The sequence below is a fragment of the Myodes glareolus genome, chromosome 5, assembly GCF_982192425.1.
Source record: "Myodes glareolus chromosome 5, mMyoGla1.1, whole genome shotgun sequence".
In the NCBI taxonomy this organism is placed as follows: domain Eukaryota; kingdom Metazoa; phylum Chordata; class Mammalia; order Rodentia; family Cricetidae; genus Myodes; species Myodes glareolus.
The window spans coordinates 26,828,888-26,848,001 of record NC_142030.1 but is presented as its reverse complement, the minus strand read 5'-3'; the positions used below and the strand labels follow the sequence as shown (position 1 = coordinate 26,848,001).

The 19,114-nt window shown below is 40.7% G+C and overlaps 1 pseudogene; it reads right to left on the bottom strand.

Annotated features, from left to right (window-relative positions):
• Positions 1-9,030: 9,030 nt before the first annotated feature.
• LOC146894858 (large ribosomal subunit protein uL6 pseudogene) lies at positions 9,031-11,437 on the bottom strand (annotated as a pseudogene).
• Between the last annotated feature and the right edge of the window lie 7,677 nt (positions 11,438-19,114).

Here is a 19,114-nt window from a genome sequence, read left to right as displayed (position 1 = left end):
GCATAGGTGTGGAGGTCAGAGGACGACTTGAACGGTCTGATTCTCTCCTTCCACCATTCGGGTCCCAGAGATCAAACTAGGGTCTTCAGACTTGGCAGGAAGTACCTTTATCCGCTGAGGCATCTTACAAGCGCTTAAATGAGACATTTGTATCAAGCACAACTGAGGCTCAGGGACCATCACAAAAGAAGGATCCAGAAGATGGGGAAGCGTGCTATGAACTACTGTCTGCAAACATGACATGACCATTGCAGTGGGGCACTCACAACAGCTGTGGTTATGCTTGCACAGGGCCTGCACATGGTCAAGCCGGCCAAGCCGTGTTTCTGCACGGACGGGAAATATGGGAGTTTGAATGTAATTGGCTCCCATAATCTCATAGGAAGTGGCACTTTCAGGAGGTTTGGCTTTGTTGGAGTGGATGTGGCCTTGTTGGAGGGAATGTGTGTGTGGGTTTTGAGGTTGCCTATGCTCAGGATACTGCCCAGTGTCTCAGTCAACTTCCTGTTGCCTACAAGAGGTAGGACTCTCAGCTTCTCCGGCACCACATCTGCCTGCATGCCGCCATGCTCCCCACCATGATGATAATGGACAGAACCTCTGAAACTGTAAGTGAGCCACTTCAATTAAATGTTTTTCTTGAAAGAGTTGCCATGATCATGGTGTCTCTTCACAGCAATAGAAACCCTAGCCAAGACAGGGAGCGACTCGTGAGGTGTGTTTAGTATGGTTCACAATATTGGGTCAGGGAACCATCCTAGGTGTTCATAAACAGATGAATGGATAATGATAATGCGGCATTTATATACAGTGGAATTTTACTCAGCTGTAAATAAAAAATGAAATAATGAAATTCATCAGAAATGGATAGATCTGAAAAGTATTAAACAGAGTGATTCTGTTTCAGAAAGACAAAAAAATCACATATTCTCCCTAATTTATGTATCTTAACTTTTAATGTTTATGTGTATATGTATATATGCATATATACATATCATATACATATATAGTATATGTATGTATGTGTATGTACACACACACACACATATGAGACTAGGTATAAACTATGAAACTAAATAGCAGACCATAAGAGGGGAACAAGGGTTACTGAGAACATGGGGCACTATAAAAGTCAAAATTTGTCTTTCTGGGTCTGGGTTACCTCACTTGATATGAAGTTTTTTAGATCCATCCATTTACCCACAAATTTCAAGATGTCATCATTTTTTTCTACTATGCAGTATTCCATTGTGTAAATGTACAACATTTTCCTTATCCATTCTTCAGTCGAGGGTCATGTAGGTTGTTTCCAGGTTCTGGCTATGACAAATAATGCTTTTATGGACATAATTGAGCACATGTCCTTGTGGTGTGATTGAGCATCCTTTGGATATATACACAAAAGTGGTATTTCTGGGAGACTTCATGTTTTAAGAGGATAATTCTCTTCCTAAAAGTTATTCTAAAAATAAGTGACAATAATGTAAGCACAAAACCAGTCTTGAATGGAAAGAGACAACCCCAGTGGTTACATCTACAATCCAACACCTGCACCTAGAGCTACAGGAACATCTCAGAAGAGGGAACAAGAAGATTGTAAGAACTAGTGAAACAGGGAGCATGCTCTGGGATTGTGTCTCCTAGAAACGATAGGGAAGCTACGCCCATGATACAATATGGCTACCTAAACAAGATCTGAACAGCAAAACAGGAACACATATGTTAACACAGAAGGAGATCTAAGGTCTCCACCCTAGACAAGGAACTAATAACTGCTGAAGTAGATGAATTAGCTTCTCCTAGGGATGAGGAAAGTCCCCTCACCGGTGAGCCAAAACAAAATGATCAGCCTGAAATCAAATATACACAAGCCAAATTAAACAGACTCAGTGGGTATATTTGTGTGTGTCTCTGTGTCTGTGTGTGTCTGCATGTAGCAATGATAATTTTTAAAAAGAGGCTTTCAATTTGAGAGGGAGTGAGGAGAAGGATATGGGACAACTTGGGGGAGAGGAGGAGAGGAGTGATAGAAATCTTTAACTGAAAGAAGGAGAGAAGTAAATGGCAACAGAGGAAGGTAAAAATTTAGAACCTTCGAGAGTTCTTGCAGGAAGTCAGTCAACCCAATCTGCTGCTCAATGGAAAACCACAGTGATAGGAGTTGGAGGTGCTTGGTCCTGGGAAATCTATTGTTGAGGCTCCAAGCTCATAAAACTGGAAAGTTAAAAGTAAGTTGAAAAATGTATTTCTCTTCCAGAGAAAAACTACAAAATCATAACAAAGTATCTAAACTGTATAAAATAACTAGAAAATGATCAAAACCAGACATAACATGGAGAGACATGAGCTTTTAAAAATTGGGGCCTGGGGCTGGAGAAATGGCTCAGTGGTTTAGGGAAATGTTTGCTCTTCTGAGGGACTGTGGCTCAACTCCAGCATCCACATTGTGACTCACAACCCTCTGTAGCTCCAGTTCCAGGGGATCTGACACCCTCTTCTGACCTCTGTGGACACCAGGTGTGCACACAGCACACAGACATGCTAGACAAACACACATGCAAGCAAAACATTCACACGCATAAAATAAAAATGTGTTTTTAAAAGCCCAAGCACAGTGTAGGCTAGTGGAAAACCTAGAATTACAAGGAAGGTACTAAAAAAAAGATCCCACTAAAGGTGTTACCCTAAAAATAATCTGAATATAAGCTGAACCCAAATTTCTACTTGACAACATAGCATGACTTCAAGAAGAAAATTCCAGAATAGTCAACAAAAACAACAGCTAGGAGCTGGAAGAACATCCTGGGACTTCTTCACTGCTGCTTAGATGGGGCAAGAGTGTGTAGAGTCAGAGTCAAGCTAGACATTTCTAATTCAAGGAATAAGAAATTATTCTTCTTGAATAAAAGTAACTGAACCTAGACTCCCTGTGATTGAGTAGTCACAGAGTCCTGTATTACCACAAACAGAAATAATATTTCTTAATGATAAAATAGTCATTTCCCCAAGAGGTATAGCAACTACAAATGTGAAAGTACCAAACAGCCAAGCTCTAAAACAGAAGCAGTAAAAATGGAACTAATGGCAGAAAAAATCCAAAATCATAACTAGAGATTTTGATTCCTCTTTCTCAGACACTGACAAAAAGATGCACTATTAAAACATCAGAAATGATTCTCAGCCTGATGATGCACATCCTCATCCCAGTCAAGAGGCACAAGGAGGCAGATCTCTGTGAGTTCAAGACCAGCCTTGTCTCCATAGAGAGTTCAGGTTAGTCCGGGCTACACAATGAAACCCTATCTCAGATAAATAGAAAGAAAGATGGATAGATAGGTGGATAAATAGATGATAGATAGATAAATACATAGATAGATAAATGATAGATAGATAGATAGATAAATGATAAATAGATGATAGATGGATAGATAAATAGAGATGATTGATAGATAGATGATAGATAGATAGATGGATAGATAGATAGATAGATGATAGATGATTGATAGATAGATGATAGAGAGATGATAAATAGATAGATGATAGATAGATAAATAGGTGATTGATAGATGACAGATGATAGAGAAATAGATGATAGATAGATAGATAGATAGATAGATAGATAGATAGATGATAGACAGACAGATAGATGATAAATAGATGATAGATAGATGAGAGAGAGACAGAGAGAGAGATCAGAAACAAGGTGGAATAGTTAAAATCACCATTAACCACTTCAACCTAGTTAATCTTTATGAATGACTAAATAGCAAATGAAGAAAATATGATTTCCAAATGCATGTTGAATGTTCACTAAGATGAAATATAAATGACTCCATAAAATGAGTCACAAGAAAAATTTTTAAAACTTAAAATCTTATTTTTATTTTTTATTATTGTGTTGATATTTATTGAGCTCTACATTTTTCTCTCCTCCCCTCCCTGCCTCTCCCCTCCCCTTCAATCCTCTTCCAAGGTCCCCATGCTCCCAATTTACTCAGGAGATCTTGTTTTTTTCTACTTCCCATGTAGATTAGATCTATGTAAGTCTCTCTTAGTGTCCGCATTGTTGTCTAAGTTCTCTGGGATTGTGGTTTGTAGGCTGGCTTTCTTTGCTTTATGTTTAAAAAACCACCTATGAGTGAGTACATGTAATAATTGTCTTTCTGTGTCTGGGTTACCTCACTCAAAATGATGTTTTCTAGCTCCATCCATTTTCCTGCCAAATTCAAGCTGTTGTTATTTTTTCTGCTGTGTAGTACTCCATTGTGTAAATGTACCACATTTTTCTTATCCATTCTTCGGTAGAGGGGCATTTAGGTTGTTTCCAGATTCTGGCTATGACAAACAATGCTGCTACGAATGTAGTTGAGCACATGTCCTTGTGGCACGTAAAATCTTATTTTTAAAGTGAGTTTCCCACTCCTATCTATCTCTTTTCTCCTACTTTAATAAAATGCCTAAATGAAGAAACTAGGTTTATTTAGCTTTGCAGTTGAATCTGGAAGGTCAAGATAGATGGTCCAACTGTTTAGCCTCTGATGATGGCTGCGTGAGATCACAGCAGAGATGCAGAAAGGGGTGCAGCTGTTTGCCGAAAAGCCAAGCAAGTGGAGTGTCCTCAGTTTGAAATAGCTTGCTCTTGTCAGGACTAACCCCCAGGATCTTGCAAGAACCCCATGAACCCCTCCTGAAAGAAACATTTCCCAAATGATCTAATCCCATTGCACTAGGCCCTATGTCTGAAAGGTTTATCAACTTTTAAAATTACCATACTACAGGCCAAGCATATGGCACATGCATACCATAATATAGTTAAATTTTAAATCAATAAAAAATGGGAACCCTCAAATATTTTAAAATTGAGTATAATCCTTCAGAGAAACAAAAGTCACGGGAAGACTAGAGAATATTTTCACCTGAATTGAATTGTATAGGATGTAGCAAAGTCTGGAGGGGGAATTTTTAGTGTCTGTTGCTTATATTAAAGCAAAGAAAAAATTAAAAATCAGTGGCCTTAGTGTCCACCTTAAGAAACTAATTAAAACTAAATGTATGTATGAGGAAGGAAACAATAAACATAGAAAAAACAATAACAAAGAAAACAGACAGTATAGAAAAATTACAAATGCAAAGCTGCTTTGTAGGCTGGGAATATAGTTCAATTATTGAGTACTTACCTAGCTTGCTTGAAATACTGGTTTGATACCCAGAGTCACATAAAGCCAAGTGTGGTAGCACATGCCTGTAATCCCAGTAAATGTTTCAAAAACAAAGTTGATGCTGCTGAAGGTGCTACATCCATGAGTCACAGAACATGGACGAATCAAGTTGGTGCTGACTAGAAGTCTCATCGCTGCTGACTAACTTTCAGTATGCTGATGTGCACAGCGCCAAAGGGGAAAAGCGGTCATCAATCTCAGACAGCTGTGAGCTCTGAGAGTTACAGTAATGACCAGCCTGGAAAGATACGCCCATGGGTACAATAGCGGCATGAGTGTCATGGGAAAAACCAACCAGTTCCTAATTGGCTTTAAGGCCTACTGCACAAGATGAAATCCACACCTGTCACTGTTATTGGGGGTCAGGAACCCACGCTAGACATGTCATGAGCCCTAGAGGAGTACACACTACCCTTATGCTGCTAGACAGACACGGTTTTAAACCAACTCCTGAAGACTTACTGCTCTAGTCACAGGTGAGTGCGCCTCTCAATCCTCAACAGAGTCATTCCTTTTGGCTATAGATAGCAATGAACACAGAGACCCAACGATCAGAGCACACAGATTTAGACACTACAGAATGGTTAGCCTTAATGAGGCATAGATAGTTACAACACCCCCTCCCAAAGCTTTGGGATCATTGTGAAAGAGGGGACAAAAAGATTCTAAGAGCCAGAGGTAGTAAATAACTTCAAGGAAATGGTGTCTTCTGGACATGACAGAGCAATTGTACATACAGACTTACAGAGGTTGTGATAATGTGCATAGGGCCAACGCAAACTCAAGTCAGAGCTAATACCAGCATGGAGAGGGAAGGTGTGGTGTGAGAGGTCCTTCTGTCTATGTGTTGCTTTTATTGGTTAATGAATAATAAAACTGCTTTGAGTCTATAGCAGAACAGGGTATAACAGAGGTAGGTGGGGAAAACTAAACTGAATGCTGGAAGAAAGGAGGCAGAGTCAGAGAGAAGCCAGGGAGCTGCCACCAAAGACAGACATGCTAAAACTTTGCTGGTAAGCCTCTGTCTTGTGGTGATAGATGAGTAGAAATGGGTTAAATTAAGATGTAAGAGTTAGCCAATAAGAAGCTAGAGCTAATGGACCAAGCAGTGATTTAATTAATTTAGCTTCCATGTGATTATTTCAGGAATCTGGGTGGCCAGGAAATGAACAAGTGGCCTCCTACTACAAATTGGCACCCATAATGGAGATGGGTTAATTCTAGATGTAAGAGCTAGTTAGCAATATGCTTAAGTAATTGGTCAAGTGGTGATTTAATTAATACAGTTTCTGTGTGGTTATTTCAAGAGTTAGGGCAACCAGGAATATACTAGTGTCCTCCTACAGCGAAGGTGGGCACAAAGAGTCACCCCTAGCTGAGCAGTTATTGGCAATTGGTAGCTGCTGGGAGAGGAAATGTTTGCTTTCTTTAAGGGGCCAAGAACCCATGGCTAGGTCAACTGTGTTCCAGAAAATGGTCCCACATCCAAGAATATATGGGCATCATAAGCTGCACTAGATGATTTTTCAAAAGGACAGACACATAGTTGGGTGGGGAGGAAAGGGAGAACAGTCTAAGAGAAATAGAATTATACCACTTAAAGAACTATTTTTTTTTAGTGAGAAAAATGCTGATAAACCCCTAGTTTGGATGAATAAGACAGAAAACATTAACTGTCAATATTGTAGAAAAAGGGTCTACTCTACAGTTCTTCCTGTCTACGGTTTCTGACTCAGCAGAGTCAACCGACTAGGGATCAAAAGTATTTGGGGAAATGTGTGCCTGTAATGAACATATATAACTTTTGCTTGGTGTTTTCCCTAAGTCATACAGGACAATAACTATTGACATAGAAGTTCCCTTGTGTTCACCATGACAAGTAACCTGGAGCCCATCTAAAATACATAGGAGGATATGTGTGGCTTCTGTGCAAATAGCTATGATGTTGTCCTTAGCATGAGCATCCATAGATTTTGCTATCAGTGGGGAGCCTAAAACCAATTCCCCAAGTATACTGAAGAGCAAAAGTATGATGAAGAAAATTAGTATCAGGAAACATAGGCAGCTTAATAAAGAAGAAAATAAGTAGTAGAAAATGTGTGTGCTTTAACAAAACAAGTTAAATGAAATAACTTTTCACAAAAACTAAGACTTTCTGAAATTAACAAAAAAAAACAAGTAGAAATCTTCAATATTGCAGATGTTTAAAATTAAATGTATCAAAAGCCTATATACAAAGAAATCATCACATCCATATTGTTTCCCTGGTAAATTCTATCGGCTGTTTAAGGAAAATGACTGTTGCTTTTCTACAAAGCTTTTCAGAACTTCCTGGCTAATTATACAGTCAGCTAACACTGCTGCTAGAGACTGACAGCAACACTATGGGAGATAAAATTATATATCATCACGCCTCATGAACAGTATTAGAAAATCAAATTTAGCAATATAGAAAAGGATAGGCAAACCCTGAATTCAACAGACATTTAAGAATAAAAAAAAATCAAAGAATGTAATTCACTGTATCGGCAGACTAAACAAGGAAAATATAATATGAGGTTGAAAGGTATTTGACAAAAATTCAGCATGCATTCAAAATTAAAACTCATGAATCTAGCAGCAGAAAGGAAATTCCTGGGCTATCAAGATGGCTCAGCAGGCAAAAGTGCTTGCAGGAGACCCTGATGATATGAGTTCAATCCCTGGAAGTGGAAGGAAGACCTACAGTGGAAGGAAGACCCGATTCCAGAAAGTCATCCTCTGATTCCATACATGTTGTGGTACATGTGCACACACACACACACACACACACACACACACACACACACACACTCGCTCATGTAGACACAAAATAATCATAATAAATAAAACTTAAATTTTCTTTTAAAAATGAAATTTCCAAAGTTGGGGCGGGGGAGAGGAGATAGCTCAGAATGAAAGCATTTGCTCAAAGTTCAAGTCCTCAGACTCTATGTAAAAGACCAGGAAGACAGAAAGGGGACCCTTCCATGACAGCACCATCGTAAGATGAACGACGGGCCTGGAACACCCTTGAAAGTTCTCAGGCCAGTCAGCTAGCCTGCCAGGCTCAACAGCAAAGGTAGAAGGTGACAAACGACAGCCAAGGCTCACCTCTGACCCCCATACATACACATGGCACACATGTGCCCACATTCACACATATGAATATATGCACACATACCCAGGCATAAGACATATCACAGACAGCCTCATAAATAAATAATTTTTAATAAAGAAAGGGAAATCTCTGAGTTGATAAGTAGAATCTTCAAAAAAAAAACACATAGATATAAAGAAGGGGATGCCTTCCTTGTTTTTATTCCTCACTTTATTAGAGGGACTAGCCAGCAGAATTAGACAAGAAAAATCAATTAAAGTAATAGAAGTTGAAAAGAAATGAAAACGTTCTGCTCATATACATGTGGAACTCCCAAAAGAATCTACAAACTATTGCTAGAACTAATTAGTGAGTCTATCAGGTTAGCGGTATACAGTTGACGCTGAAAAGTTAATTATAGCCCTAGAAAGTAACAACTACAAAAAGTTCTTAAAATAATTTCCCTTAACAGTCACATTAAAATTCATGAAATATGCAGTGATAATTTCTCAAAGACATGTGTGAGACCTACACACAGACAACCACAAAGCACGGCTGAGGGGAAACTTGAACTTCCGACTGAAGGACTCAGCGCCGCAAATGCCTGCCGCCTGACGGACAACAGTTGGCTTTTTTTTTCAATACAAGTCTTTTAATTCAGGATCTTGTTTCCGGAGCTGGGTAACTGAGGTCTTACTCATCAGCCTGCCGCACCATTCCCTTTTCAGACACACAGATGCCATCCCAAAACTTTCTGGTACCCTTGTTTCTAACTGTTGCTGAATCAGAGCCGCTGAATTTGAAGCAAATTCAGTATCATTTCCTTCAAGGATTAATTCATCCTTCTGGGCTTGAGAGACAGAACAAGCAACACCTGTCCTCACCCAAACCCCATGGATGTATTTTTTCAACACCCAAATTTAAGATTTCAACCAAAGGCCCATGCTCCTGAATGCGAACCTTGATGAGGAAGTGAGCATACACAGACCTCGTCTTGTAATGGGAGCTCAGCACAACACCCTTGATGGCATTCTGACCGTGACTGCAGATGGTTCAGACAGTGGCCAGTTCATTTCTGGTACCCCACCATTTGTACCATTTGTCAATTCGGTGCCTATTTTTCTTGCAAGGAGACTCAGCTCTACAATGGTGTGACTGAATTTCCTACACCCTCCAGAGCAATGCCAACATTTTCTGGACTGTGGACAGATGCTGAGAACGGTCTTTGTTCTCTCAGTCAATGGAGCAAAGAGAAACAGCAGTTGATTTGTGAGTTTCTGGATTTTACAGTGCTCTGAAAACAACACAACTTCAATACAGGCTGTGCTTCAAATTTTGAATTTAGACCTTTTCCTAAGGGAGGAAACACGCTCCCAAGATACTGGGCAGAGGCAGCAAGTATGGCTGTTGGTCAACCACATGCTCCCAAGACTAAACAGTGATACTCTGTTGGGGAATGTTATTTTAAGGTGTGTGATTTTTGTTTATGCTGCGTTTGTTTAACTCTGTGAAGCTGTGATTCTTTGCCTGTCTGATACACCTGATGGTCTAATAAAGAGCTGAATGGCCAATAGCAAGGCAGGAGCAAGGACAGGTGGGGCTGGCAGGCAGAGAGGATAAGTAGAAGGAGAAACAAGGAAAAAGAGGAGGAACGAGCGAATGACAGGAGGAGAACGTGGGGAGTTATTCAGTCACCCAGCCAGTCATGCAGTAAGAGTGAAAGTAAGATACACAGAAGAAAGGGAAGAAGCCCAGAGGCAAAAGGTAGCTGGGATCATTTAGGTTACGGAAAGCTGGTAAGAAACAAGCCAAGCTAAGGCAGGTGATTATAGGAACGAATAAGACTCCATGTGTGATTTATCTGGAGCTGGGTGGTGAGCCCCCCAAAAAGCAAAAAGAGTAAAGCATCAGACAAGAGAACTGCACAGCTGCTGTGTCTCGGCTGCCATGGTCGGCAGGGTAGTTGCAGCACATGCTCTGTTTGCTTAGGATAGCTTCGGCCCGTGCTTCTGTCTATCAGGATTTGAAACCATATAAGCTGAGGTATGTCTGTAGTTGTGAGAACACAAATTTAGAGGCTGGCAAGACGGCTCAACAGGTAAAAGCATTTGCCACCAGACCTGACAACCCGAATTCGATCCTGGAACCCAGGTGGTGGAAGGGTTGAACCCCATGAGAGAATGGACTCCGGCAAATTGTGCTCCGACTTCTATATGCTCACTCTTGTGTGCGTGCACTTGCATATAAGCACAGTAGATGAATACGTATATAATAAATAGGTAGATATATGCCATTTCAGAAAAACACAAATTTCTAGCACCTACCTTGCCTAGCAACATTAAGACCTAGCGTGGAGCTGAGATGACCCACACAATGTGCTTATGCACATAGAAACAGATCAACGGGGCACTTGGAGATAAGGACATGAAAATAGATCAACGGGGCACTTGGAGGTGAGGTAGTAGATCAGAAGCTGCCTTCACATGGTGCAGCAAATACAAAGAGTTAAAATAATAGGCACTTTTAAAGACTGAAAGAGACGGCAGACATCCGAAGTTCACAAAGGGACAACTGAACAGAGCAAAGAGCTGCGCAGCAGGGGAGGGGTGTGGCCAGGGGGACACAGAGCTCAGCCACATGGCCCCATAGTGGGGCAGAGGAAGTAGAAGCCTCCTTGACCTACAGGTAAGTGGGGGCAGCACAGGCTGGTGAAGACAGTGACAGTCCTAGCACAGGACAAGCCTCCAATTCTCCAATGCCTCAAATCCTGAGCTTTGGCAAGACGACGACTCCTTCCAAGGAATAAGTCGGCAGTGGAGGGTAGGCCCTTCCCATGTGTCAGAGAGCTGTGGTTGGCTACCATCTGAGAAGAAACCGATTATTTCAAGGTGAACTACCTGCAGGGCCTTTACAAGTCACAGGGCACCAAGATAGCCCGTCACAGAGCCCAGATGAAGAGCCCTTGGTGGAGGCAGTCATGGATAGTGGAAGAACCAGAGGTTAACAAGCTCAAAAGCTCAGGCACAGGGGCCTTCCTCTAGCAGCTCATTGCACAGGGTGAGGTAGCCTGAAGTGGCTGGCTGGACACTCACCTCACCATTCTGTAACCTGAGATCAGGGGGAACAACCTACAGGGCAAAATCCACACGTTTCAATCCCAAATTTGTCGGGAAACTGAAGCTCCGCTGACCTAGCCGGTCGTCATAGCCTTGTCTCTCAGTAACTGATAAATAAATGCCAAGCGGGTCTTAGAATTCCAGAGACAGGCCAGTCTATACAGACCACAGTGCTGTACTTGCTTCCCAGAATATCCCATTGGGAGAAAACTTCCTGGCCCAAACATGAGTCTCACCCTGGGGCCTCTTGGAAGGTGAGGGACCCTGACCAGTCCTCAGAAAGCAAAGCTTCAATAGGTAAAGGCACACACACACACAAAGAGAGGCCACCAAAGTAAACACCGCTCTGTAGACATCTACCACTTATCCTGTCCAGGACAGCACCCTGTAAAGTCACAAGAAAAGCAAGAGGATTCAACTGGCCCGCTCCATCAGACACCCACCCAGCAGACTCCAAGTATACAGGACCCAGTTGAGGGGGAACGCAAACCCTCTCCCTCCTCTGCCTCATGATCGCTCTTTTATTATACTTTTATTAGTGTATAATTTTATCATATATATTTTGGGTTTTTTGTTTGTTTTGAGTCAGGGTCTCACTATGAAAGCTGTATGTTGCACAATAAAATAACAATTGTTGCATGAGTTCTAATTGGTCTTAATAAATAATAATAAAAAAAACCCAGATACAGATATTGGGAAATGCTGAAAGATCAGAGAGACAAAGGAGCAAGCCACAGCCAACTTTTGCCTTGTGTATGCCTCAGCAGAAAAAGGGGCTGAGCTCCTGTCTCCTCCGCCTTATATTCCTCTCTCCACCCAGTCATAACCATAGAGTCACTTCCTGACCTCTATGGTTAACTAGTGGCTAGCTCTGCCCTCTGATCTTCAAGCAAGCTTTATTTGTTAGAGTACAAACAAGATTATCACTCACTATACTGTGGCAGTCCTAGAACTTGCTATGTAGACCAGGCTGGCCACAACCCCACAGAAATTGCCTGCCTCTGCCTCCTGAGTACTGGAATTAAAGGCATGCACCATGATGCCTGGCTTCATATATATTGGCTGTGAGAAAAACTTTTTTTTAAAGTTTTTACTCCCTTTCTTCCATTATATAATTCATTTGTGTATTTTTTTTCATTATTGGGCAATCATCTGAGTTTTTCTTACATTAATCTTTTGCACTTTTCTTCTTCTTCTGGTTCATTTTTAAAACTTATTTAAGAGAGATTTTTTATTTTATGTTTATGAGTATTTTGTCTGCATATCCATATGTGTTCTATGTATGAGCCATTGCCAATGGAGACCAGAAGAGGACACTAAATCCCCAGGAACTGGAACTGAAGGCAACTGTGAGGACCATGTGGGTGCCAGGTACTGTGTGTAGGTCTTCTTCCAAAGTACCGAGTGCTCTTAACTGCTGAGCCAGTTCCTCCTTTCCCACTTTGTGAAATTTATCGTTCCTTTTTGCTTCTTCTTTAATTTGCCCGTGCTTCTGCTCTCATTTTCTTCTTTCCCTACCACTCTCTTCTGCCCCATAGACTTACTGTTTCTACATTTACCCTAAAGCAGTTAAAGACCTTGCAGTAGGCTGCAGTATGTTCTGTCGTTTCTATGCTACTGTGTTGGTGTGTGTTCGTGGGCTTTCATTCCTTCTCACTGTATTTCTACAGCTTGGACAGTTTGCTCTGCTCACAGTCACCGCAGCTTGTTCTCTCCTCTCTGAGTGCCACTAGAGACTGAGCCCTCGAGAGCAGGCTTCCTGCTAACTTCCCCAAACAACAGAAGGAGACTAAGCCAAAGATGCTCAAACAGCCACACAGATCACAAAGGACATGGAAAGCCAGGTAGCATGACTCCAGCTAGAGATGACACCTCCTCAGCTGCAACATTTAAAGATACAAAAATGGATAAAATGCCAGGTGAAAAACTCGAAAGCTTTTCTGCATAAATCATTAGTGACATAAAAAAATAGAAAAGAAACAGACGAATGAAGTAAGGAAACCCAAGACTGGAGAAGAAAGTCAGAAACATATGTGGGATAACAATATGGACCAGAAACTGAACAAAGAAACTTGCACTTCAGAAAAAGTAAGTGTGGGGGATGTAGCTAAGTTAGCAGAGTGGTTGTGTTGGGTAGCCACAGCCCTGTTCGGTCCTTAACACGGCATAAATGAGATGTGGAGACTCCCGTCACTAGCACTCAGGTAGGACGTGTGGAGACTCCTGTAATCCAAGCACTCAGGAGGTTAGAAGGATCAGAAGTTCAATGTCATCCACATCTGACTAGCAAGTTCAAGACCATCCTAGACTCCATGACACCCTGTCTAAAAAGACAAACAAAACTAAATATAAATGTTGAAAATTAAACTCAATAAATCAAATAAAAACTATCAAAATTCAATAATAATAATAATAATAATAATAAATACTATCACCAATAGACCAGACTAAGTGGAATAAATAGCGTGGGGATGTAGAACATGGCTAAGGACATAGTATACTCAGACATAAGCATAAAAACTAAATAAATCAGGGTGTGGTAGTCCTCACCTTTAATCCCAGTGCTCAGGAGGCAGAGACAGAATACAGCAAATCTTTCAACAGAACCCCCATACCAGGAAACCATGGAGTGACTAATTTTAAATCCTAAAAGCAAACAAATGCCAACCCAAATTGCTACAGTTAGTAAAAAACATCCTTTAAAAATGATGGGAAAATAACATTCCCAAACAAAGGCAAGCTAAAGCAACTCCTGACCACCAAGCCATGGGTGGAATGGGACAAAGACAGTCCCAACTGTGATGGTATGGTAAAGATGAAATTTCATTAGAAGAACACGTGAACAGAAGGAACTAGCAAGAATCCATCATCAAAACCTTAATTAGAGAGGGGAGAGAAAAAAAGAACAAATAATAGCTTAACCAACCTGAAAATAACTAACAAAACCACAGAAAATAGTAAATATCTCTCAATAATAACTCCAAATATAAACGATGATCTTAATTCCACAATGGATAGATACATCGTAGCTGAATGTATTAAAAGCAAGATCTATTAGTTGTCTCTGAGAAACATGCATGACTCCCTGACAAAGACACTCAATAGACTAAAAGTAAAATAATGGAAGTCAATGTACCAATAATTAGACATCAGAAACTAAGTCAGCACAGCTATCATGATATCTGGCAAAGAAACATTGAACCAAAATTACTCCAAAGAAATAAAGAAAGCCACTAAATATTAATAAAGTAAGATTCATCAAAAAGATAAAATAGTTATAAATTTGTCGTTTACCAATTATTAGAATTTCCAATTTTATAAAACAGAAACTACTAAACATGGGAGGACATATAGATCATGATATAAAGAGAATTGGGGGATGTCAACAGCCCACTCTTGCTAACATGCCACCCAAGCTAAAAATCAGAAAAGAAACTTTAGAGTTAAATTATACCATAGATCAGACTTAACAGATACCTGTGGAATATTCCATCTAAGAAACACAAAATGTGCATCCCATGGAACTTTCTCTAAGAAAGACCAAATTTTAATCTACAAATCGCCTCTTTTGAAATACAAAAGAATCAAATAATTCTCTATATCTTATCAAGTTACAGTACAATAAAATTAGAAATCGATAGCAAGAAAAGCTACAGAAACTATGCAAATATGAAAACAAAAGCACACCTTCCCAGAAACGCTGTGAGACGGCTAAGACAGTCCAAAGAGGATCGTTTACAGCGCTGAGTGCTTATCATAACATACAGGGGTTTCCAGTAAATAATGCAGCCCATGGTCTTACAAAAGCAAAGCCAACCAAACGCAAAAGCAGTAGATAGAGAACTAATACAATCCAGATAGTAATAAACTAGAGAGGAAATAAACAATATGAAGAAGTGATGAAACAAAGAGTTCTGGGAAACATAAAAGTGGCAAACTCACAGCCAGACCAAGCAAAAGAAAGGGAGAGGAAACATATATTGGTAAATTTACAGATTAAATAGGAAATATTAAAAACAGACCAATAAAATTCAGAGAATAATTAGGAAATATTTGAAAATATGTATCTCATCTCTCAAAATTGGAAAATCTACAAGAAATTTTAGAATAAATTCCTAGACACACATTACCTACCCAAATTAAGTGAAGAGGATATGAATGTCTTAGAACTATCAGAAGCATCAAGATTGAAGCTCTGAAAATCTCCTAACAAAGGCAGGTAAGTCCAAGAGCTAGCCTGCCAGCCAACATAGCTGGAACAGTGAGTTTTCAGGTCACTAAGATACCCTGTCTCAGGGCAGTGAGTCAGACAGCATTGGAGGAGGACATCCAACATCCTACTCTTGAGCACACCCATGTTCAAACCACACAAACAGTAGACCAAAATATCATGAATTTCACATTTTATATTTAGACATTTAGCATAATGTTTTGCCTTTTAAAAAAAGAAGAATCAAGGTGGGATGGCTCACACATGTAATCTCAGCATCCAAGTGGCTGAGACAAGAGAACCATAAGTTCAAGGCCAGCTTGGGCTACAGAATAGATTCGGTCTAATGAATAAATAAATAGCAACAAGATATGTAAGTAAAATTTTTACATGAATTTTTTGAGTCTAAGAACCGAGTGTAAGAACAGAAGAATCAAGAGATAAATAATAACAGGACAAGGAAGTTGGTGAGTCTATAAGCAAGTCTAACGTCTAAAAAACAGCCTCCAGATAGAAGAGGCTATGAGAAGGGAGTTATCAAAAACTCATAGAAATCTCCACATATGGAATGTGACAAGCCTCCATATTGGCAAGGCCCACTTGCCAAATGCTTAACACCACAACTAGTGTGCACCATGGTCTTGTAGTTTGCAATCGGGATGTACCACCATTGGTGTGTGCCAGTCTGAACCGATCATGTACCATGTAATCAGCATGAACGTCAGTCTTTTAGTGTTAAGTCGGAATGCCCCACCAGCACATAGCATGTATCCCTGATTACAGGAGTCATGTGTTGTGTGGTCAGTGTGTGCTGTGGTCACAGATTGTGCAGCCAGTGTGCACCAGTCTACTAGCACACAGTCAGTGTGCACAGAGGGCCTCATGTGGAGTTGGTGTGTATCGTAGGAGTAGCACACTCCATGCCTAGTCAGGAAAAAAGCAATGGTCCAGCACCCAGGCTCTGCTCACCCTGTGCGCTGGTGCACCAACCCCCAGAAGGGGAATTTCTCTAAGGAGATGTCGCAGAGCATCCTTCCCTGATCAGTCTACTCTCAAGTCAAGAAAGTGCACTTTCACTTTTGTTAGTCTACATAAAGACACTTTCTGTGAACAACTACTAACCAGAAAAATGAACGAAGATCTAAATCTACAGCACAAATGCCAGGAGTGAAGAGAAAAGCCTGAAAGTTCCAAACAGAAAAGGGCAATGAACAGAGGTTCCAGCGTCAACCAGCATCTTACTCCCCATGAGTACGGTGGTAAACAGACAGAAAGAAATCATGCCTTCAAAATTCTGCCCACAGGGAGATGCTTGGAGGGGGCATGGAATCCTTAGATTCCGGTCTTTTAAAAATCTTACAACCAGGCAGCCTTTCTCAAGAAATACGTTACTAATGGACAAAAACAGAAGGCATATGAGCCAGGAGTCAACGAATTTAACCCAAAGAGAGATAAAGGAAGTTCTCACACTCATGACAGAAGAAAAAAAGGCAGCAGCTGTGTGCTGTGTGATGGAGCTAGCAGAGGAACTAACTGCTCAGGAAGAGCAAGGACAGGGGAAGAAATGTTACTGACATTACTTAACGTGCCTGACCGTGTGGAAAGCTCAGGAGCTGGAGGAAGACAGAAAGACACTGCTAGAGGTTCTAACACAACAAAGGATGAACATCCAAAAAGCTTTGCCACGACCGTGAGACTTTTCCTAGCGCCCCAGTCACCTCAGGAGTCAACTGTATTTCTTTGGTCACAATGAAAACATTGATTCTGGCAGCTTAAAAATAGTCCCAAACTGGGAGAGACGATGCAGGCCTGTAATCCGGCCAACTCGAGAAGCTGAGACCAGAGCACGAAGAGTTCAAAGCTAGCCTGGGTGACATGTTGAGCTCAGGGTCAGTCTAAGCTACACTGAGAGACACTTCCTCAAATACATGTATATAAAATATGTGTGCATGTATGTATAATCCCCGGTTATTTGTTAACCCTCCCATGTAAAAGTAACTTTGTTCCACCCCCTTGTTTCTGGGCATGTCTATGACAAACTAATTGTATAGTGACTTCTGAGGTGTTATGTGCCGAGGGATTTGCCAACTTTCAAAGTCATTAGACAGCTTTCACTAGGAGGAGCCCCAGGCTATCCCATGGGAAGAGACAACAGGAAAAGCCCAGGGTTATCTGTAAGGAAGGAACTGGCCAGCTCCTTCTGTTCCGTATTATCTACTGTCTACTACAGTCACACCAAATGCCCAGGGTCATCTGGTCAACCTTCCCAATTCTGACCCACAGGGACCGGGAGAAAGAACTGAGATTATAGCTGTTTTCTGGTACTAAGAATGCAATGACTTGCTAAGTATCAAAAGGTAAATGAACTATTGACAAAGTAATGAAATTAGGACTCCATCGGTACTGTGGGAAGAGGAAAGAGAAATGAAAGGGAGCTAAAACCTCACCTACCAATGTCAAGTTAGTAAACAATATGTAAAACTGGTGTGCCAGAAAAGACAGTGCAACATCTGTAGTCCAAAATACCAAATGTGAAGTGTGGGACTAGGGATCTCAGTGGTAGGACATTTAACGTTGACAATGCCTTGAGTTCAATTCCCAGCACCGTGTGTGTGTGTGTGTGTGTGTGTGTGTGTGTGTGTTAATATATATAAGTCTATAAGCCAGGCAGTGGTGGCACACACCTTTAATCCCAGCACTTGGGAGGCAGAGGCAGGAGGGTCTCTGTGAGTTCGAGGTCAGCCTGGTCTACAAAAGCTAGTTCCAGGAAAGGCTCCAAAGCTACAGAGAAACTCTGTCTCAAAAGAAAAAAAAAACTAAATAAATATCTATATGTGTGTCTATGTGTATCCGTATGCATGGAGTGTTTCAAGGTGGGAATGTCTTGCAAGTCGATCTGGTTCCACCTGTGGAAGCTTCCACATGATGAGTCATAGTCAGAAGAGTAGTGAATTAAAATATCGTGCAAACATCCCTTAGGTCATGTGTCTAAGGAGCATGTGAACAACAAGCGAGCTTTGTCTACAGTCTTGGGCTTAAGATACTGTATCAGATAGATACAATATTCAAAAACTCTATAGAGAGTTTAATATTTCAACCCCATATGTCAAATAAACAGTAGTTTGTGTAGACTTATGACTGTTAATACACACACACACACACACACACACACACACACACACTCACCAATGTCAAAGGGTAGGTGGCTGGGGCAGTTAAAAGTTCAAAACCTGTGGTTTACTTCTGAGTGAACTACAGTGTGTGCTTGACAACAACCATTCCATAAACCTTTGCTCTCTCTTTAACTTTTTAATATATGTTCATTTATGATTCTATTTAAAACAAAAATTTTTCAAAAATTAATAGCAGAACATGGGATACTCTTTTCTTTCCCCAATTTTCAACAAAGAGAAAAAGCCTTAGCTGAGCTTCCCATGAACATCACCCATGT